Source organism: Carassius auratus, chromosome 3, assembly GCF_003368295.1.
Source record: "Carassius auratus strain Wakin chromosome 3, ASM336829v1, whole genome shotgun sequence".
Lineage (NCBI taxonomy): Eukaryota > Metazoa > Chordata > Actinopteri > Cypriniformes > Cyprinidae > Carassius > Carassius auratus.
In genome coordinates this window covers 28,361,526-28,384,966 of record NC_039245.1, presented here as the reverse complement: position 1 = coordinate 28,384,966, position 23,441 = coordinate 28,361,526, and the positions used below count along the sequence as shown (strand labels likewise).

The window sequence follows — 23,441 nt, the reverse complement described above, 5'->3', positions numbered from 1 at the left end:
AGGCATCAGTTTACTTATGAGGATCGTGTCGAATCACAACCCCATCCAGTGTAGACAACATCACTGGGTTCTATTGCCTTTGGTCTTTTGAAAGGACCTCTACATCCCTGAAAGACAGCGGAGACCAGGACAACTAGAGCCCCAGATACAGATCCCCTGTAAAGACCTTGTCTCAGAGGAGCACCAGGACAAGACCACAGGAAACAGATGATTCTTCTGCACAATCTGACTTTGCTGCAGTCTGGAATTGAACTACTGGTTTCGTCTGGTCAGAGGAGAACTGGCCCCCGAACTGAGCCTGGTTTCTCCCAAGGTTTTTTTCTCCATTCTGTCACCGATGGAGTTTCGGTTCCTTGCCGCTGTCGCCTCTGGCTTGCTTAGTTGGAGTCACTTCATCTACAGCGATATCATTGACTTGATTGCAAATAAATGCACAGACACTATTTAACTGAACAGAGATGACATCACTGAATTCAATGATGAACTGCCTTTAACTATCATTTTGCATTATTGAGACACTGTTCTCATAATGAATGTTGTTCAGTTGCTTTGACGCAATGTATTTTGTTTAAAACTCTATATAAATAAAGGTGACTTGACTTGACTTGACTTTTGTTTGATCGCGACCTCTTGTGTCCGGTGTAGATATGTGAGTTTTTTTCTCTCACTTGGCAGCACGTCTCTATGGCAAACACACGGGGGGAGAGTTAAGCCCAATCAGAACTACGGGAGCCCAGAGTGGAGCATCGGTGGATGTTAAAAAGAAAACCGATTTTCATTCAAACAAATCGATGTAAACTACACATTCAAGTTAATCGATAAAATCGATTTATCACCTTTATATTTACATTTGTATTTGTTATTTGTAAATGTCCTGTAAAGCAAAATGGCATGTATGGACTTCTATTTTTGAGTCATAAATAAAAAAAAAAAACATATTCGTGGAAACAAATCAGACTTTGCAAATCCCAATTTGTTCTTAAAAGTTTGATTTCTATGGTATTTGGTTGTCATTGGGACATTAGCTTCTTACAGCATTTAAAGGGGTTAGTCTGAGATTGTATTGGTGTCCAGATTCAAAACGTCTGTGTTTTTCTCTCACCCCGGCCGGAATTACCTACTGTTTTTTTGAGACTAAAAAACAATTTAATTGCTGACTGAAACCACATCTCTCTCTTGCTTTTTTTTTATTACTGCCAAAGACCAAACAGTAACTTTTGCACATTTGGAACTGGTCATTATTATGGCAGGTACGCAATAAAATTTTAAAATATTTATTAGACATTGTTATCAGCTTTATGTTTACCTTATGTAAATAAGAGGTTTCAATAACTTATTTCTGCTAATTTCCACATTTTTAATTACACCCATAGAGGTAAAATGAAAAATAGAAAACCATTTAGACTATACTGGGTCTTTTAAACAGGAGATTTAATGATCAAATAATAAATAGGATATTATTAAATATGAGTTTATTCTTATTATTTCAAGCATATGACATTTTATTTACAGCAGACAATCATGCCATTAGCCATGTAAGCAGCATATTCCCGGGCTCGTACAACTGGCTTCTCCACTATGAATAAATGTGCTTTTGAATCCATGTGTTTTATCACTGAGTCGCCATGCAAATGTATTTTTACAGATGTTCACATGAGAAACAATTACCATTCAAATAGGGTTAAAGGCACTAAAATATCTTTATACAGTATTACATTCATTAATTGTTGTTTGATTCCAAATTGGAGTCTTTCTATACATTCTGATAGAAAGATATTGTGGGCTCAATTTATATTCTATTTTTATTATTATTATTATTGTTTATCTGGCTAACTCCAGATTGTAAACGCAGCATCTTCATCTTACACTCACATTTGGCCAACACTCCATCTCTCTGGACGTGAGCTATAAACACACTAGAAGAGACATATGGATTCCAGGTGGATTACACCTCTCCACACCAGTGAAAAGCCAAAGGCTGTCCACTCCATGAGCTCATCATGACGGAATGATAACACATCCAGCACTAGATCAAAGCTGGGGCTCAAAAAAGTGGCAACACATTAAAGCCAGCGAGAAAATGCAAAGCTGAAATTTTCAGCACCCTCAAAAGAGGAGTGCCTCATTCCTCAGTCCCCAGAGAGCCAGAAACTCACAAAAACAGCCTTGCGCACTTTACGACTGACATGCAAACTCTCACAGTTCAAAAATAACAGCAGTCGCTGCATGAGCATGCAGTTTTGATGGTCATGGTCAAATATCCAGCTATTGATTGAAATGTGACTTTCTTGCTTGTCATTTTATACCTAATGTAATGCAATCTCTAGTAGAGTGGGAAGTTCAATGACAAATATATCATTCTTCCAGCAATTTCAGACTACATTCTGAATAACACACTATTCAAACTACAGCTGCGGAATACAGAATGCATATTTTGCAGATGGTGCAAATTTGCTGTATATGCATATCACACCCAGGTGGACTACATTCTAACTATCAAACTATATTGGGTAAATTATTCCTCAGTGCAATGGGCTCGACTTGGCATTATATTTCGATCCATCTTGTTTTTCTTTTGCACAAAGGCAGGCCATTTGTATAATTTTAGTGTGCAAGACTACGATTGACATTTACTTATTTACATGTTACAAATTTATAAGTTATTTTGCATTTACAAAAACAGTATGTTATGCTGCTTTATATTGCAAACTGGTATTTGTTATCATTTTATGTTAATTGGTGCAACAGTGCAAACAGTTTAACCATTTATTGCACTTAGTTATTTTTCTATTTACCCATAGCAGATAATGAATTTGAAGTGTTATGCTCTGTGGATAGTGAGAGATGAAAGTGATTACAGGAACAACTTCTTGACTCATTATTTGTTTTGTCTGACAATAGTTGAAACTTTTAAATTAAAAAACATGATGAGGTCACGAGAATGCAGCATACTAGTGACAGAAATTCAGTAAAGGGTAAGCTAGTATTCCATCCCAAACCCATCCAGATAGCTTTCAAGTACAGGATCATGAAATCAACATGCAGCTCAGGGTGCCAGCGATATTCATTTTTCTTCTTGCAAACTGCCTGCATGACTTAAAAAATATTTGCTTCGACAAGCTTTGATGGTGAGAAAATATATCTGGCAACCGTTTGTGAAATCTGACTGTTTAACTGCTGAAAGTTTTTTTCTTCAAAATTTGGGATTGACCCAAATAGACATGCAATCACCCAAATAAGGGTTGTTCACCAGCGTTGATTGTTGCGACTGTGTGGACCACCGGGAGTGTGTGCTGCTGAATCAGTGAAGTGTGTTACTCTTGGGTGGGAATAAAATCAGGGATGCCTCTTAATTAATGTCATTCCCAGTGAAAAGACACATTCAGTGACACACACCATAAACCTCCTGCTTTAAGTGTGGGGCGATTATTCAATGATGTGGTTTGAGTATGATACAAGAAAACAACATCTGCATCCCTTTAAAACTTCCTTATGAAATTCCAAAAACAAGGAATTTGTTCGTAGTTTTCAGCTTAGCACTGAAAGGTTATTCCTGCTGTCCCAGTTGATCAGTGTGTCTTCATGGCGCCCCCTACAGGAAGAGCAGGTGTCCGAAGGAAGCGGGGGCTGATGGTATGCATGTAATGCTCTGTGGAAAGTGTGACTGTGTTCGATTTAAATGCTTTCAGCTGCATGAACCAGTGGGCTGTTTTCTTCATTCCTATGCAACAGGACACACCTCCTGCTTCTCTCCTAGCAACAACGAACAAATCCCCGCCGAAAGGCCTTGTCTCAATGTGTTTTTGGACACTTCAGATTCATTAATTTAAGTAATTCTGCACAACTTCAGGCATGTGTTAGACACGCATGTATGCAGACCATAAGTTAAAATGAAGAGGAATAAAAATGCACATAATTGTAAAAAAGTAAAAACAGATGATGAGAATAAAAGTGTGCTCATGCCAAATATGCAGTCATGTGCCTCTGAAATGCAGTGTGTCTGTGCCATTGGGTGAGTTGCACAAGCATGTATTTGAATCAACTTAGATCAAAGCTGAGATCAGATTTCAATCACCTATCCACGATGAAGAGTTTAAAAATGAAAGCGTCTACACTGCAGCACATACAAACTGTTTACCGCCAAGAGCAATATTGGGGACTTTCAATCAGGCAGCACTCAAGATCTGACTCCGTATGCTGAGATGAAGGGTCATGCATGTTTTCCCCTTCAAGCTCTCAATAACTTACATAGTTTGTCTACAAACAATGAAGAATTATGTCAACATGTCACCATATATCTTGTAGGGTTGTGCGATATGACAATTTTTGATCGTGGACGATAAAAATGTCTCTACAATCTGCTTTTGAAGAAATATTTTAGTGTTGTGCTACAGCACACATTCTATCAGCTGCAGTTCTGGCGCCTCCATCATATTATGTACCACGCACATGCATTCACAGCAGTGTTAACTCAGTGGTAGAATTACTCTCTCATTATTTGCATGTGCTTTTAAATGCACTGGTCTGACCTGTGTTTTTTCTGAGCACCGCATACACTCGAAGTGCACGATAAAGCCTGTCAAACAGCGCCTGATTATTGAACTAAGTTATCTTTTGTGCTAATACTGTCAAAACACACAAGGTTTACATGTAGACTCTGTTGGTTATGTAAAGTGAATGAAAGTAAACAGTTGAGAGAAAAACATATCTAAAATTGTCAATTGTGATATAAAATAATAATAATAATAATCTCCTGTGAAATATGTATCATATTTGATCACATTCTGAGGTGGAAATTACATTGTAGACATATCTGGAACAAAGTAGCAGATGTCTTTGTCTTTCTAAAGCTAAATACATAGCAAGCACTGTGTGTATCCTCACCCAAAAATAAACAAATAACAAACAAAATGAATGTGTTATATTTAAGTGTATTGGAGCATTCACACTGATAACAATTATGTCAGTGGAGTTCACCAAGTTGCAATGCTATAGCCATTTGAATCAGGCAGCAGATTACATGAGCTTTACTACATCACTGTGCATTTGCAATAAAGCCAATCTCTGTTTCTTGTGTTGACATCACTCATGAAATAGCAATGCTATCTCTATATTTTAACCCGTTATCGTATTCATTTTTCTTTCTGCACTATCATTTGGCTAAATTTTTGGTTGATATAATTTGCTTGGCACATCAGATGTGAGTGTGCATGCAGTGTGCTCTGAATGTAGTAGGCTATCCAGACATGCAAAACAAAGTCCATATACTTCATTATGCATAATGCAAAAATAGTAAGTAGTAGTATGCCACTGCAAACACACACAAACTCCCTGACTCTCCCTTGCTTGGAGCATCAACTGGAGCAGAACGACAAAAATACATCTCCAAATCCAAATGTGGCTCTTTTATGTCTGAAGGAGCTCAGCAAAATCAAGTTTTGGTGGGAGAGGAGATTTGTGCAAATTCAAATGATGAGTTTAATATGCACTTCATCTAGGGAATGCAACACTATCGTCTTCAAAATGAGGAACAGAGTTTAGGGCCAGCTGGTTTATTTTCTTGCCTATTCTTATCCTTCATTTGATCTAGCGGGACTGCAGTGATTAGTCCGTTTGATGTTGGCCTCTGAATCCCCAGGGATGTGCCCCCTTCCCTTCCTCCCCCACCAGAGCCGGACTGGGCTGCAGCCAAGACTCAAAGAGATCCGCAGCTGCAGACATGGGACAACACAGCCGGGCCAAGCACATACCCCTGTGGCACTCTCCTCTTGTGAGTGTACACTGACAATCATGCCACATTTTAAAACAGACAGTCTATTACATTATTGTAATTTGGAATGATGGGAACTCAATCAGGTTGTTTAGGTGACACTGCTGTCTTGCAGAATGTGTGCTTAAACAGAGATAGACACAAAGCAAACAAGCATCTCTCTATGCAAATCCAAGCATGAATGGAAATAATCCTGTGTTCACTGCCTTGACTGGTAATTATTAAAAAAGACACTATGGGTAAATAAAAGCAGCAGGAAGGTACAAGAAGGAATTTTCAAAGGCATTCAGCTCCAAGAAGTTCTTGTATCACCTTCGTCAAAAGTCCAAGACCAAACTGAACATTCAGAGCACAACAATGCAATGTATATGCATGTCATCTGATGATCAGACAGACATGCTGATCCCAAAAAGCTAAATTTTTGTATTTTTCAAGTGTAGTAGATCACTATGGTATTGCCATAGCAACATAAAGTTAAACAATGCACCAATTCTCATTTGCATTGGAAAGGGGGTGGTTCTTTTGATGGGAAGGGGGCTCAGAGAACAAACAGCTCACCAGCTGCTTGCGTCTACATGAATGCATGTTTAAATTCACATGTGAAGATCAAAAGGGCATGCCAAAATGACAAAAGTATAAATACTTTATTAAAAAAAATTAACACAAAAATGATGCAAGTCATGCTAACTATTACATCCATTTTCACAGCCTCTCTGTAACATGTATGCTCATGAAAGTGTGTCCAACATTCCAGCCTGTATATAATACAGTGAGCAGCCAACACTTTATGTGGTTTCATCTCATTTAAATTTCTCTGTTCATCCTCTGATCTCTGCTATCAGGCGGTGTTCTCTTGATGTGTGTGCTGGCTGGCCGTTTGAAGTTCTGCGCTGACTTTAAAGTGGCCAAACGACCCTGAAAGGCAGGTAGGTAGCAGATCGTGGATCCTGGGTGCTCGTTAGCTCAATGACTGTTTAATTAGCTCGATGAGGACTGCAGTGTAAATGAACTTGCCTATTGACAAATGGGCATCTACAAATGGGCATCTGTGTTGTTCATTGCTCATGCAGGGCTAATTTATTCATCCTAAGTCATGTGTGTCTGGCACACTAACGCATACGTCAGATAACGGCACTCGTTTCATCTTGACACTTTAAAGCAGCAGCAGAGAAAAATAAATCACAATTCAGCAGATGAAAGGAAGTGTTGTGCTATGCGGAACAAGACATGCAAAACGTCCAGGAATTGTTTAAATTACATATGTGTCAATGACAGCCAGACCTAATTTTTTTTGCCTAATAGGTGTCCGATTGTAGGTTTTTTATTTATTTATTTATTTTACCAAATAACCAACAATAAACGAATAAAAGAGATTTGTTACTACGAGTCATATGTTTAAATTTTGATGCAAAGGAATACAATACTGTAGCAACTGCTGTTAGATCAACGTGGTTATTTTAAATATGATATATAGTGAATGCATCATACATACTTATATAATGTATAATTAACAATGTGCTGTAGTATAGTGTAAGTGTATGTGTACAGTAGTGTATAGTAGTGGTATGTGTCTCTCTAAGTTTCTCTCCCCCCAGAATGAGACAATATTGGAATATGGATATACTTTGATAGTGCACATGCATCTGAAGAAAAAAAACAAAAAACAAAAAAGAGCACAAGAGTGAGTTGATGTGACAAGTCCTAAACATGAGATGTACTTTATATAAGTGCTTCAAACGAACTCTTAAGCCTTTATTTTACATTACACACTACATTTTTCATTGACTTTCATTCTTATGTATGAGAATGGGGAGCCAGGAATGTAAGCTAACATGAATTTAGAAAATTCAAAAAAGAAAAAGAAAGAAAGTGTGTCATGGAAATGTTTTCCTGTAAAAACTGTTAATTTAGACTTGTGCTCCAGGAGATGATGATGTCCACTGGCAGAGTTAATGACTGAAATCTAATTGAACACGTACAGTAACTGCCAAGAGTACGTGATGCACCAGGACAAGGGCCAAACAAACAAACATCAAATAATGAGCTCATCGGTGGGTCGAGTCCAGCCTGATGTCATTCTTCAACCTAAATGGGAGGTTTTCCACTGGTGTTTAGACACTGTAAATAATCTCACATCTGCACCTTGTGGGTATGTTGAACATAGCACGCAGCTTATCAGGGGAGTTTTGCTGATTTTCTATGAGTGACAGTGAAAAAACGAGGCCAGACGTACTCGAACAGCATCTAACCTGAAGTGTGTGATTCCACCCTGCACACAAACCCTGCAAGGTTCCTCAAAACGCCATCCTAACCACTTCCACATCTCCCGCTGCATTCCTGTGGTTGGGAATGGGCACCGGGAGCACAGGCAGTAACCCCACGCTAGATCCACATCTAAGGACTCTGCTGTGGGCCAGGAGATGGCCTTCCCAAAACAGGACTTAGAGCAGAGCCTCTTCCACAGCCCCATAATCCAGTCCAAACCACAGCATTGTTCACATTTTTAATGGTCTCCACTAGCACACAACAATACTGGAGCACTCCTCGATATTATGGCTCCAGAGCAGTCAGGGAGGCAAGACTGACCAAATATTGCCCTTGGACATTCAAATGAGAATCGGCATTTTGTGTATCCAAATAACGGCATAATAAAAAATGGTAACTATATTAAACCATTTTATGCAAGGTTTATTGTAACAGTGTAACTGGGTTAATATATATATATATATATATATATATATATATATATATATATATATATATATGCACACACACATTTACATAACAAAATACATTAAAAAAAACTAAAAAAAAATATATAGACATAAAAAATAGAAAAAATAAGAAAACTAAAACAATGAAAAATAACAACGGATTCAAGAAATACATCTTCCTCTTGCTGTCGGCTCGTTCCTTTTCCAGTTTGGCCTGAAGCGTCGGCAGAACTAAACAGAGCTGATCTCATTTTCTAAAGGTCAGAGGTCAGCCGTGAGCAGCCACTGACAGGCGGCTGGCCTGCAGGTGTATACGGCCTCTGCTTTGCAGATGTGTCTTCTGCCTCACCGTCCTGTTTTATGACCGGATGGGCCCTTTGAAGGTGGGGTGGCAGGCAGCAGGCAGGAGTTAGCTAAAACTTAACTTCACCTGATTGTATCGGCCCAATTATTTAAGCATTATATAAAAGCATTTTTATGACAGTTCTGAAGCTTTGAAGACTTTTGAAAGGGGGCCGCTTTGCAGCAGCTCTTATTAAGTCTCATAATTAGTGGGGAAATCAGGTCAAACTATACCTGTCCAGTTATGCCACCCCTTTCACTTGGGAAAATACTTGAGACCCTCATGAGGTTGTGCTTCAAAAAAAAACTAACTGGTCTCTGTTTCCACCAGGCATTTTTTGGTAAACCAATCACAACTGATCAGTGGTAAATACAGGTGTAAACAGGGACTAAAATGTTTTATGATCAGATCACTGAAATCAACTTTTCCAGGCTGTAAATCGGTGGGAAATCAGGGCAAAAATCATGTAGTGTATTCCAGGCTTAAGAGAGCAGAGCAAGTTCTTTTATGTCTAAATAAAAAAAGCCTGCTTTGGTTTATAACACTTCTGAGACAGGTGGTGATTGCGAAGACTGTGCTGTTAATGTATAAAACATTGCATTTTAATCATAAAATTCAATATTTACAGATCGATATAAAAATATCAAATTACTAATTCTACAATCAGCTGCAAATGAAGGTGACTCACCTTACTAAACTATACTTTTGAGTGTAGGCACATATAATGAGTGTCTGTATGTTTCTTTATAATCAGTGACACTTGCTTTGATTTTTTATGTGGTCCCACTTTATATTAAGTATCCCTAAAACCTGTGTACATACAAAGTAACTACATGTGTATATAGTATGTAAACCTAGTATCTACAGCTGTAATATTTATGTAACTAAATACATGTAACAACCCTCTGAATGGTTTGTTTAAAGCCACATCAAAGTTTCAAATCTAGTTTCAAATCTGAATAAGATATCATAAAAAAAGAGACTCCTGCAAATATTTTTCTGAGACAATGTCTAGACCCCCCACCCCCCAAATATAAGAAAATATATTTCCCAATAGTATTTAAGGCTTCTGCAAACTATTTAGTCAGTAAATATACCATTGCATGATTTTTTTTTTTTTTTCAATTATAAAACACTAGACAGAAACGTAGACATCATATAAGTGATTTATTTGAGCACTAGAAAAATACAATAAGAATAATTTAAGTAAGAAAAATAAGAGTAATAAGAAAAAAAAAAAAAAAAAAGATTTAACTTTGTTTGCCAATTACAGAAAATTCTGAGATTGCTAGAAATGCAGCATTTGCAATGAATTACGGTGCAAATAAGTGCTGATGTGCTGATGGCCACTTGTACAGATGGTAATAACACAAATGTGCCATAAAGTAAATAATCCACTCTCTCTATTCATATAGACACGTTCACTTTGATAGCCGTGATCATACAGTAATAGTGAGCTGATTTGGGCTGATTTGCACTCAAACAGATTAGTAATCATGCAACAGTGATCATGCAGATACATTCACATTCAACATAAAACACTCTCTCACATATATAAATACTGTTGAAAAATAAAACAAACAAAGAAAAAGGCAACCCCGTGGATACCATTTCCACCCCTAAACCTAACAATTTTCACCATCTGGATACAGTAAGATAAAAAATCCAATATAAAAAAAAAAATAAGTCAAACATTTAGATCTGAAACATGTATTCTGTCTTTTTACAAAGCATTCTGTTGCCGCTGAATAACATGAGCAAACATCAGCAGCCTACAAAACACTGGAAGAGGAATTTTGCTTGTGCTTTAAAAAAAAAAAAAAAAACATAGCAAAATCATCTAGATTAGTATAAATTTCAAATATTAAAATGTTAAAGACAATATAAACAGTCAGTAATAACATAGGAACAAACAAATCAATTAGCAATATCATAAATAAATACAACTAAACAGAATTTCAGGTACAGAAACTGTAATTAAACGTTTAAAAACACTGCACAGTTTTCTTTTTATAAATAAAATAAAGATTAATCAATTAAAGTTATTAAATATATTCAGTCAAGATCAGTGAACGCTGCACACAAACAGGGCACAACTTTTTTCCATTCCTGCAATTAATAATTTTTTAATCAAATTGAAATGCGAATGCAGGAATTGTTAAACAGAATCAAAATGCACGCGTCTTATTGAATACCCAGTTCTTGGAAATGGATACCGGTTTTTGATTCCCATCCCTATTTCTTACAGATTATTGCTTGTGTTAGAGATAAATAAAGATCAGATAAAGATAAATTAGCACAGTACCAGGACAAGTGATTGCATGTGTAAATTAGTCATACCTTCTCTATATTATTGTGAAGCTGTGGGTTGTAAATAGGTTAGTTTCTTCAAAAGTAGAAAAATATGCAATAATAAGTTTTGAGATTCTAAACTACTTTAAGCTACCTGTGATAAATCACAGGACTGCGCTGACAACTAGTTTCTGCATTCCTCTGTTCGTGCGATCTTCACAGCTACTGTTTATATGAGTGTTCGTGCCACAATGCAGCTGCGCAAACATGGTAGCTTGATATAATAATACACATCTGATCATCTAATCGCTTAAATGGACGGGGCAGAGTCAAGTGGCTACACAGGCGGTAGTATGCTTTTAAGGGGGAAGTATTAACAGGATAAAAAAACGAAATAACTGACATGGGATAATTACGTCGGTTGGAATTTCTGAATTTAGGTTTTGATTACTTTTCGATTAATCGTCCAGCCCTACTATGTGAGGTATTAGGGACACTTAATATAAAGGTGGGACCCAATGGGGTCCATGTTTTGAGCAGTTATAACTTAGCAGCCAAGTTAAAAATAATTTCTACTTCTGTAATATGGCATAATTCTGTTTGAAATGTGATTTTTTTTTTTTTTTAACTGTTTATTTTGATATTTTCTTACCATGTACAGAAAAAAAGAACAAGAGAACATAGTTAAAACAACAATAAAAAAAAATAATAAAAAAAAACACCATCAATCCATATTATACATACAATCCATATTAATCAATACATGTTATTGCTTGCCAAACACATCCTAAATAATCTTTAAGGGAAAACCAATCATTTACAAAAATATCCAGGGTTCCATCCAGTACATTATGCAGTCTTTCGTATGGTAACAGTGAAAAAAGTTTTTCACGCCACAGAGTTAAAGTAGGAAGGTGTTCTTTAATCCAAACATGAAGTATGGAAAGGCAAGCAGCATAAAGCATTATAGATATTGTTTTTGTTTCCAGTACACAATTGTTTACACCAAGAATACACACTCTGGGATCCAGTGGCACTTTAATCCCAAAAGATCTTTCAATTTCCTGAACAACAGAAGACCAGAATGAAGCAATTAAAGGACAGGTCCATATTAAATGGAAATAAGTTCTGTTTTCCCTTTTACACTTCAAACAGAATTTTGTACATGCGTCATATTTACTTCGAATTAAAGGAGTCACATGCAACTTGTTAATAATTTTATATTGTACTTCATATGATTTGTTTGATTTGGTAATTTGTCTTGCATGATCTAATACTTTGCTCCATATCTGGTCTTCCAGTATAACACCAAAATCAAGTTCCCAACTTTGTTTAATATTTATTAAACCTTTATTATTTGCTGTAACTTGATCATAAATATATGTAATTGCTTTACTTTTCAGTGCAGCTGTCTTTAATAAAATACTATCGAGCACATTCGTTTTCCCACCTTGTTTATAATAGTCAATAGAATTAAGGTAACTTCTCATTTGTAAATATCGAAAAAGTGGACTTGAGAAATATTAAACTCATGCTGTAATTGTTCGAAAGACTTAAAGGGGGGGTGAAATGCTATTTCATGCATACTGATTTTTTTACACTGTTAAAGAGTTGGATTCCCATGCTAAACATGGACAAAGTTTCAAAAAATAAGTTGTACGTTTGAAGGAGTATTTTTGTTCCCAAAATACTCCTTCCGGTTTGTCACAAGTTTCTGAAAGTTTTTTTCGAGTATGGCTCTGTGTGACGTTAGATGGAGCGGAATTTCCTTATATGGGTCCTGAGGCACTTCTGCCGGAAGAGCGCGCGCTCCCATATAGCGAGGCTGAGCAGCACAGACATTTCACTGATCAGAGCGATTCACTGATCAGAGCGAGAGCGTCGCGAAAAGTCACAAAAGAAGTGTGTTTTTGGTTGCCAGGGCAAGACAACCCTGCACAGATTACAAAAAAAAAAAAACAGCATTAAGGGACCAGTGGATGGAGTTTATTTTTACAGAGCATCAACGGAGTTGTGCAAGTGTTTGTGTTTTTTCCCTGCATTTCGAAGATGCTTGTTCACAAGGCCCAGTATGACGACGGATTTGCGTATCGTTTATTTCTTAAGGATGATGCAATCCCAAGGAAAAAGGGTCACGATCGTGTGTTGGAACCGCAGGCGGTGAGTAAAACTGCTTCAAATATCTCTGCCTCCTTGTTAGTGCATCCCCTCCCATGCCGGAGACCCGGGTTCGAGCCCTGCTCGGAGCGAGTCGTTGCTGCTTCTGCTTTCGTTCAGTTTCAGCCTCTGGATCTGATTCTGGATCATAAATAAATGGCTGAATCTGACTGTTAGCCATGGTTTGTTTTGGATGATGGGTTTTCCTCACGGTAATGTCACAGCTTCCAAACGCTCTCAACGCAAAAGCCTATTCGCGCTCGTGATTCTTTAGCTCCGCCCACACGTCACGCCTCCAGATGGTCGTGTTTTTCCGGGAAAAATTGGAACAGACTATCTTTCTCTTATGAATATAATAAAACTAAAGACTTTTTGGATTTATGAAGGATGCAGTACTACTCTATATGTACTCAAGATTAACAGGATATTGAGTGAAAACGAGCATGTCACCCCCCCTTTAAGAGCATTGTCTGCGTAAAAATCTAATATTCTTGTGATACCAGCTTCTCTCCACTCATTAAAACCAGCATCGATACAGGTATATCTAAAATCTGGGTATGAAAAATGGTATAAAAAAGGTGTGAGCGACTGACCCTGAGCTGTTTTTGTCTCCTGTTTTCAGCTTCCTGTATCTGTTGTTTGAGATGAATGAATATTTATGGTGCCGTACATCTTTTTTGGAGCAGAGCTATGATTTTACATCAAAACTCTGCAGTTGCGAACTGTTGTATCTGAGCTTTTCGACAGATCGGGTGGTTTTCCTGTACTTGTGGTTGGCCTCTTGAAGCTCACCACTGATGGAGGCGATATGAATCTCCAACTCTGCTTTCTCCTGAGTGACCTTCTGCTGGAGCAGGTTCCCGTTCTGCACCTCCACCGAGAGCAGCTTCACCCGTGTCTCCAGCTCATGCAACACCTGCTCCTAGAGGAACCAAACAGAAAAAGAAAGATAAGCAAAAGGTACTGAGGAAGTTTTGTTGAATGGTTTATTCAAATATTTCACACAGTGCTGGAATCCATGTGTTCGCAGTTACGCACACAATTATAAATATATTTTCTGAAATAGTAAGGAATCTCTGGATCCAAAAATAGAGGATTGTTTTTCATGTTAGCTAACTTAGTATATACGTAAGTATAAAAAACAAAACTACACATGACTGAAAGCGTTAAGTGAGCAGAATAACATAGGTGGACTTTAAATTATTAATTGCTGCTTTGAACGATTGCATAATTGTGGCATCCATAATTGTAAATTGTGATTATTAATTTGATTAATTGTGCAGCCCTAATTTCCTGTTTTTATTGTATTTTTGATCAAATATATTGCAACCTTGTTGATCATGAGAGACTTTAAAAACATTAAAATATCTTAATTTTATATATATATTTTTTAAACTGGTACAGTAGATCACAACTTTTTCAAAGAGTAGCTTTGAGTGTAAATGAACTACTATAAATTATGTGTAGATTGTATCTCGACAAACTACATCTTCACAGTAGCTTCCCAACACTGATTTACACTACACAGAGACAGCAGAGAAAGGCAGTGAAGATCTCCTGAATGGGGAATTCTTCTGTAGATGTGTTAAAGTTGAATAGTTCAGTAACAGTGAGCTTAAACACCTTTCTAACCGCATTCATGGCCACCACACCATCCTCATCCACCTTCAAAGATCACTGGAGATCATCTTTCAAACAGCCTCAGATCTGATGCACCTGTGGGACTCTGTTTTTTTGCACAACCCAGAGCATTCTTAGAATGAAAATGAAAAAGGCATGTGAAGCAGATCAGCAGCTAAGCATGGCTCAGCACTCAAAGAACATCTAGCATGGTCTTCTTCATTAGAAAATGAGACAACTATATCTGACGAAACACAGGAAAGAGAAAACTTTCCATGGGACAGCTAGTGCTGTTAAACCAAAACCAGATAGTCTGCCTGAGCAGACACACACACACACACATACACTCACACACACATGTGTCTCATTGTTAATGGAGGCCACTGTCCCGTGCATGGTGGATGGAATGCTGGCTGATATGAATGATGACAGATTATTGATTGAAGATACACATCTGAAATAATGAAAATGGACAGTGATGAAAAGTACAGCTTTCTGAAGGCAAACGTCAGTGTCAAATGCTGGAAAATAGAATTTTGATAACGGCCAGTGTGAAATGTAGCATGAAAGACTTGGGCTTGTGCTATGATGCAAGCTGGTAATTAATACACTGACCCTGATAGCACATGCCAACGGCACATAAGAAACGTCTGGTCACAGAATGAGCCATTCAACATTCCGCATAGTTACCCATACTTAACTTTAATTGTTAATTTAAGTAGTGAGTAATATTAATTACCAACATGAAGACTAGGGCTGGGGTTAAGATAAGGGTTTATACATTTACATTTACACCTTTATCCAAAGCGACTTACAGTGCATTCAGGTTAAAATTATTTTATATATTTTTTTATCAGTATGTGTGTTCCCTTGGAATTGAACCCATGACCTTTTGCACCCCTAATGCAATGCTCTACCACTGAGCCACAGGAAAACTAGTAATAGTAGTATATTAATTATGCTTAATTACTGTTATTACTACAGTGAGTACATGTAACATTTGTAACAAGGACACTCTAAAATAAAGTGTTACCATAATTATAACTCTTAAAGATCTGGATTATTACTTGAGTGTTTACTAAAATAGTAGCTGCTGGATAATATATGTCATGTTGTGGGGTAAGCTGTTTGTAGTAAATTTGTCACTTATCTTCTAATTTCATGAGGCTAAGAAAAAAAAAACATTTAAGTTAACATTTTGAACTAATTTAAGTAACCACAATCACACATCTCTCAACTTTATCTGCCTTAATTAGTGAACTGTTTTTGAGTGTCAGTCAAAAACAGCTGTAGATGTAAATGTGATTGTGATAATACCCTCTTATAGGAAAACCCTCTGCATGAGACGGGACACGTATTTATCCTTTTAATCACACATGCCCTCATCTGTGAGCACATCTCACGGGCAGGAGGATGTTACCTTTAAAAGCACTTGCTCCACAAAAGAAATGTGGAGAGGATCTGCATTCCCACACACACACACACACACACACACACACACACACCACCACCACCACTCTGAAGACACGAATCAACAATTGTTTGATGAATACTCAATGAAAATAGATGCATACCTCATCAGGCAGAGATATTGTTGGCTCCAACTATGTTTATCTTCTAGATTTAATAGGGGTATAAGCTACACTTCAATAGCTTTTAAAATTTTTAAGAAGTCTAATAATCTAGGTTACTTTCACTAGAATTGCTGTAAAAATGTAATTTGTTTATAACCAATTTCACCTGCTGAGATTGTACGCAAAATGAAACAATGACCCAACAAGTTGCTGAATACTGAATAGAATAATCTAATTTTCCATGATAAGACTCCTTTAAGCGATCGCAAACCGAAAATTTATCAAGAGGCAAATGAATATTGCTTGTGCTTTACTTTTGGAGTCAAATATGCAAATAAAGGATCATTCAAATGATCTGCCCCATGAGTACTGAGATTTGATATCACAATGGAAACGCTAGATCACATGTTAAACATGTACGACGGGGGCTAAATATATTTGTTATACGTTTTGCATCTCTAGGTCTAACGTTGTCTACACTGGGCATGACTGAGTGGATGTTCAAAATCCAGGTGTCTTCATGTCAGATGTATGATGGAAATAGAACTTGGCATTTGATTACTGGTGACCCATTGTGTCATGCCCCTTGCATCCATTGTAGACAAGGTCAAGTCAAATCACATTTATTTATATAGTGATTTAAACAATACAAAGCAGCTTTTCAGTAATAAACAGGAAAATAACAGTGAAAATAAAGTTTATAAATCATGAAACAAATTTGATTCAGCTACCACTCTACTGAAGACAAAAGTTTTATTTTTCAGCATGAAATGAAATCAATGTTGATTAAATTCAGGGTGTAATTGTCTGAAGACATAATGTTGAGACTTAGTTCATTCCATCAATGTATGTTTTATTATACCAATGTTATAAATGCTTAGATTTTTCAAGTGATAATGATCATAGTGCATACATTCCAAAAAATTATAAGTTCCAAAAGTTTTTTTTTTTTTTTTTTTGGTTCCCTAAAGAACCTTTCAGGTAATAATAACAACAATGACAATATGTAAGGCTGTTCACATTTTACGTCTTTTGTCTGCTCAAGTGCTTTATTTCAAATAAAGATACATGCTTAATTTTTCAAGAATGTCTGCGCCGCAGTGAAATAAAACATCTCCAGTTTTCAGAAAGCGCACCACAGGTCATGTAACAAGAGTCAACATATCACCTTCCCCTTCACCCAAAGATGGAGGAACAGCTGATCATAGCTATATAGGGATGACCATTTTTCAAATAAATTTAGTATAAATTTAGTAGCAGAGCTACAGCAAGTGACTTTCAGTGCCGGAGATCCATTGATCCTTTGCTGAAACTTCCACATCATCATTCAGAGCGCAGGTCATGGTCAAGCTCCCAAGTGTTTGGAAAGGAGGAGAAAGCGGCACGGCTAGTGTTTTCAACACATTTTGAGGCGCAACATGTAAATGACTCCTAAAGCACCTTTTGTGCAATGGAATGTTTTCTTGGTCATTAAAGGTTCTTTATGGAAGCTTTATTTTTAAGGTTGTAGTTTGATTGTTTTGGACAAATGAATGCACTCAGAAAAACTTAGACTGGCTGGTCTTCACGTCTCTTTTAGATACAGTCTGTGCTGTGTCATCAATGCATTTGAAGTCATCAATCTCCATTGAGCCCTGACTGTGATGAATATGTATCTTGTCATCAATATTCAATGTGCTGCTTTCTCTTTTGAGGATTGACATTTGCACCACTGTTGTGCACTTCAAAACTTGCCAATCAAGCCACCAATGAATATTAGGAATAATAAGCAGAAGAATGGCTGTGCCAGCTTTTGACACAGTCCCATGCAAGAAGCCACATGTAAACTTACAAGCACCCATTGGTGCTCCAGTCTCTCCCCTCCAGAAGATATGAAACATGGACGATGTGACTCCGCCTGGCATTGAAGAGCTTTTTTGAGAAATCAGGATAGCACCAGAGTGTGCTGCACAAAAGAATGATGAAAGAACGAAAGATAGACCAAGGCTTTTAAAGGGTGGATATTGTGACATCAAACGCAAAGTAGAAACAACACACAGCATCTGACAACAGCAGCCTGTGAGGAGAAAAGAGGTAAGACAAGAGGAGGAGGGGAGGGGGGGTATGGGTTTAGAGGTTGGCGAGGTCAGCCTAAACCAACAGAATGGGAGAACCTAATTTCCAATGACAGAAGGGCCTTTCATCTGGGGCCCTGCCTGAAAATGTGCTGTGTTTAATTATTAAAGAAGGGTCTTACTCTGTGGGGTCGGCAAACATTTGAAGTCTCTTAAATTCAGCCCTGCTGACAGAACGCTGCCGGCCGTCACAGTGTGTGCCCTTACCTGTATGACAGCCACTGAATGCTAATTTGTAACAAGCAAAAAACTTTTTAGGCCTGTTCCATGGACGGACGCGTGTCCCAGCTCATCTTAGAGCACCACAGTGCTTGGTCCCTCTAGTGGGGTGGCTTCAATCAAAGGCATGCTTTGTTTCAGGCAACACCCTGAATGTACACACAAGATTAAGTTTACTAGGTGAGAGGAGAGGAGAAAATACAAAAACAAAGAAACGTATTCTACAAAACAGACACAAATTATTGTCCAATGTTTTACGAGGGTATCTTTCTATGGTCCTGTGGCAGTCACAAACCTCAGTACAATTTTTTTCTTTAAATGTATAAGCCATTAAACCAGATGGGTTGCTGTCCAGGTTGGCAGCTGTTAGCATGTCAAAATGTTTGAACTGTTGCTTCGTAGGCTTGGTTATACAGAGATGCTATAACACCATCAAACAAAAGTGTTGATAACTGAAGACAATTAAACAGTTCTGGTGATCTCTTGAATACAATAACCAATCAGATGTGTTTGTGTTCCACTTACTGCTCAAAATGTTTGAGTTTTCGTTTAGTGCTTTGTTCTACTTGCGTGTAAACCATCTCATTATAACAAGAAAAAGTGTAGATGCAATGTAAATAAGACTCATTGTGCAGTGTAGTCAGCTTCAGCGATTATAAGATCGCGAAGAACTGATTTTTTTTTTTTTTTGTGATTATGAGTGATTTGATTCTGGACATAGGCCAAAGTCATTGAAGAAAGACTATGCTGATGCCCTCTTGCTTCATCACTAAGAATGGCACTAGTATTTTGCAAAACATTTCGACTTCCATTTTGACGCATTTCAGAATGCAACAACATGTAAAATTGAGCATATGTATCTAGAAGCTACATAAGAGTGTGAGGCATGGCACATTTCCATTGAACAGTGTTGAAGGGATGCCACAAGTTTCAATATAATACTGAACAGTACGATATGACATGCATGGTTAAATATGGGCTTGTAAATTGCATTTTTTTTTTTCTCTTTCGGCTTTGCATTTAAATTATTTCTGTGCATTTTATTTCTCTCCGAATTGGATCTGCTTGTATGTGCCCATGCATCTACGTACTGAGATGAGGAAACACCTCCCCGCTTCACTTATAATATACATTTGAAAAAGCAACACATGACAAACATCTTCCCTTCTAATTGTCAATTAGCAATGGACTACAAATAACATTTATTATAAAAAACACCCACTTGAAGAACACCAATAAGCCATATAGTATTATAGTTGTGTGTTTACTGTCTTCATGTTTGATCGGTTCATGTGATTCTATCTTTTTTTTCATTCAGTTACAGCAGGGGTGTCAAACTCAATTCATGGAGGGCGACAACTCTGTAGAGTTAAGATTCAACCTTAATTAAACCCACTAGATCCAATCAAGCCCTTCAGGCTTATTTGAAAACTACAACAAAACCTGCAAGAATTGAGTTTGACACCGATGAGTTCCAGCGATAGCAGTGCCTTTGTCCACATTAGGGATTTCCTGCAACCTCATGAGTTCTGTTACTTCTGTGATGCATGTGTGGAGTTTCTGTGCAAAGACACCCTCCAGCTTCTAGTACGAATGAAAAAGACATTACGTGTTTACAGAGGTCAATAATGCCCATTTCATCCTATTGTTGTTAAAAATAGGGAAAAGGAGATTTGAAGAAGACATATGATAATCCATTTTTTTTTTTCAGCGTTATTTTCTTTTCTTTTTTCAAAACACTCTGATGTGCCAAGCAATCAGAACTGAACCCATTCAAAATGCTTGGTTAAAAAAAAACCAAGGAATGTATTGAAAAGGCTGGTGTTCTCCAGCAGCTCCTGGATGTTGTCTGTGTGCTTCTTCTGTAGCTCAAACTTTTCTTGTTCCATCTCTGCCACTTGTGCCATGCAACTACCAGAGAGGAGGAACCAATCATACAACATAGATCAATAAAATATAAACTTTTCAAGACTCTGAAACTGTAACGTCTATAACATCAGGGCACAACAATAAGGGGGTTGTTTTTTAGTTTTTTTATGCTGTCACGACTGGCCAGTAGTTGAGTTTTATGTAATATTAAAGCAAATACACATAAACTACAAGATGGATCAGACTGCTTCACTACTTTACAGTTTGTTTGTTTTTTACTTTTTTCTCCATCTTTACAATCCTTTCCACTATTTGGAAAAAGAATATATATATAAAAAAAAATGTTTTTGTACGACATAAAAACAGATGATCACACTGCCATCTGCCCATCCTTAATGTTGAGCCCTGAACATGAATCCTACAGAAAATTATGTTTAGAACCAGAGAACAAAGAGAATGTTTTATCACGCCTGAAGCAAGATGCCCTTCAACCAAAAGCCTGTAGATAGGCTGGATTCTCTGGGAAAACCTTGAGTTTTTCTATCTCTGCAATAAACACACACTTCTACTGAGTACTCGAAGAAGATAGATTTTTTGGATTCTTTCTCATACTCAAACGGGATTGGCCGAGCTCTAAACTCTAAATGTTCAGCATTTAAAGCTCCGGCTGCTGGAAGGATGGGCCTGTGGAAACCTGAGCCTTTTCAACCCTTCCTTACCTTCTTCTCCCATTCGTTTTTCAGAGATTCAGTACTTTGATCAGACCTTTTCTTCAGCTCGCTGATCTCTTTCTCTTTGGTCTGTCGGATGACCTGGGACTCTCGCAGCAGACTTTGAACTACAGGGATGAGAGGGAGACATATACAAACATTCAGGCCTGGCCGCAGGGCATCTCTCTGTCTGCTTGCACCCCAGGCTGCCCTGAATGGCACCACTCTTCATAACTCAATAAATAAATAAATAAAAACAATAATACACAACAACGGGTATGGAAACAAGAAATTATATACAATATCTTTGTGTTACATAAGTTAAGGTGAAGTATATTACAGCAGAAAGCCAGTAAAGATTACGTGTTTTGACTGATTTTACCAGTTAGGGAGTCTAGACAAAAAATAAATAAAATAAAAACTGGAAGATGTGCGAAACTATGCCTGACACATTCCACATCCACATTAATGTCATCCTTAATAAATATTAAATTGACTGAAGACTTCTCTCAATAAATGATTAGCATTTTTTAAGTTAGAACTATTTTACATGGATATGAAAAGTGTATTTTGTGACATCAGGGGCTCATAACTAGGTCAAAGGCCAAAAAAAAAAAAAAAAAACACCAACAGCTGTTTGAGTAATTTGGCTCTAACAAATACCTGTCACTGACTTGAGAAATATGTGGAAAGGCCAAAAATAAGACATCAAATCATAGACCCCGCTTTTCCTGAGTCGTAAGAAAAAGCCTCTTTGTTTGTGAGTGGGGTCCATGCTTTATTACACGTCTGTTTACAAGGTGCAGCTTTCATTGCTTCAAGTACAACATTTACAGTACGTTTCATGTTACAAATAGTGCACGATGACTTTCTAAGTTTATGGTTTGTTGAGGCTGTGACATCACTGACTATCTGTCAATTGAGTGTTTCTGGTGTGTTCTGCACTGGTTGAACCACGTTGTACTGTACATATACAGTTTGTACTGTATATTCACAGTCCTAGTTTCATTTTTTGAATGACGAATACAGACTACTGCCACCTGCTGTCGTGGAAAGTTATTTTTTTCTTGCAGGCTCAAAACTGCAAACGTTGTGTTCAAGTGCAACATTTTGCCAAGACACTAGGCAATATGAGGCGTCAACACTGTCGGCTTTCGTCATCGCTAGTTCTTTGATGTTGATGTGCTGTGTCACAGCATTTAGAGGTTTGTTCAGATCACTAACCCTAAGCATGAGCAATAGTAATAGTGATGCCTGCATTAGCAAACAACTCTACAAACAAGAAGCCACTAAGACACTAAGAAGACGGATGACAGAACATTTATGTTCCAGACTTTTCAGCTAATCTAGAGCCATAAATAAATTTCAGTGGGAACAGAGTTTAAATAGAGGTTTGTGGTGCTTCCATATGACAAGCTAATGCTGGCTGCAGATTACAGAGGATAATGTTCTTATTCACAAGCATGACCATGGAGGAACTCGCCCTCTCCTGCGTCACTGAATGCAGGAATTTGCTGCTTTGAAGATGATGTTTAGCGAATGGGGGTTTGGGGGTGGTGGGCAAGATCCCCATTTTTGGCCCTTTCTTCGTTTAAGGCTTTTTGCTTAAGTATATTATCTGTAACAGAAGTGTAAGCCTAAAGCAGAGGATGACAAACCCGTATGACTCTCAAATTATGCTCTGGAAAGGAAGAACACTCCAGGAGACATACCCATGATCCCACTGACTAGTAGTAGTGTTTTGGTCGTGAACAAACCAAATCATTCACTTCTGTCCACTGACATTTTTTCACACATTGAAGTGCTTCACTGCTTTTCCCTGCTTTATAGGACTGATTATAGCATAAGCAAACAGGATATCATTAGCATATCACTATATTTTATTTTTGAAGAGGGATCTTGTGACTGACATAACTGAACGATAAAGGGGCACTGATTCATTCAGAAGAAATGCACATTTATGAATGTGTAAAAATTACTTATAACTACATACAATTAAATAAGGATGTTATTAGAAGTAATAATGCATTTAATTAGGCATTTTGGTCCCTAGCATACC

The 23,441-nt window shown here is 37.5% G+C and overlaps 1 pseudogene; it reads right to left on the bottom strand.

Annotated features, from left to right (window-relative positions):
* Window positions 1-22,955, bottom strand: part of LOC113054528 (centrosomal protein of 112 kDa-like) — a 160,583-nt pseudogene extending 137,628 nt beyond the window's left edge.
* Between the last annotated feature and the right edge of the window lie 486 nt (window positions 22,956-23,441).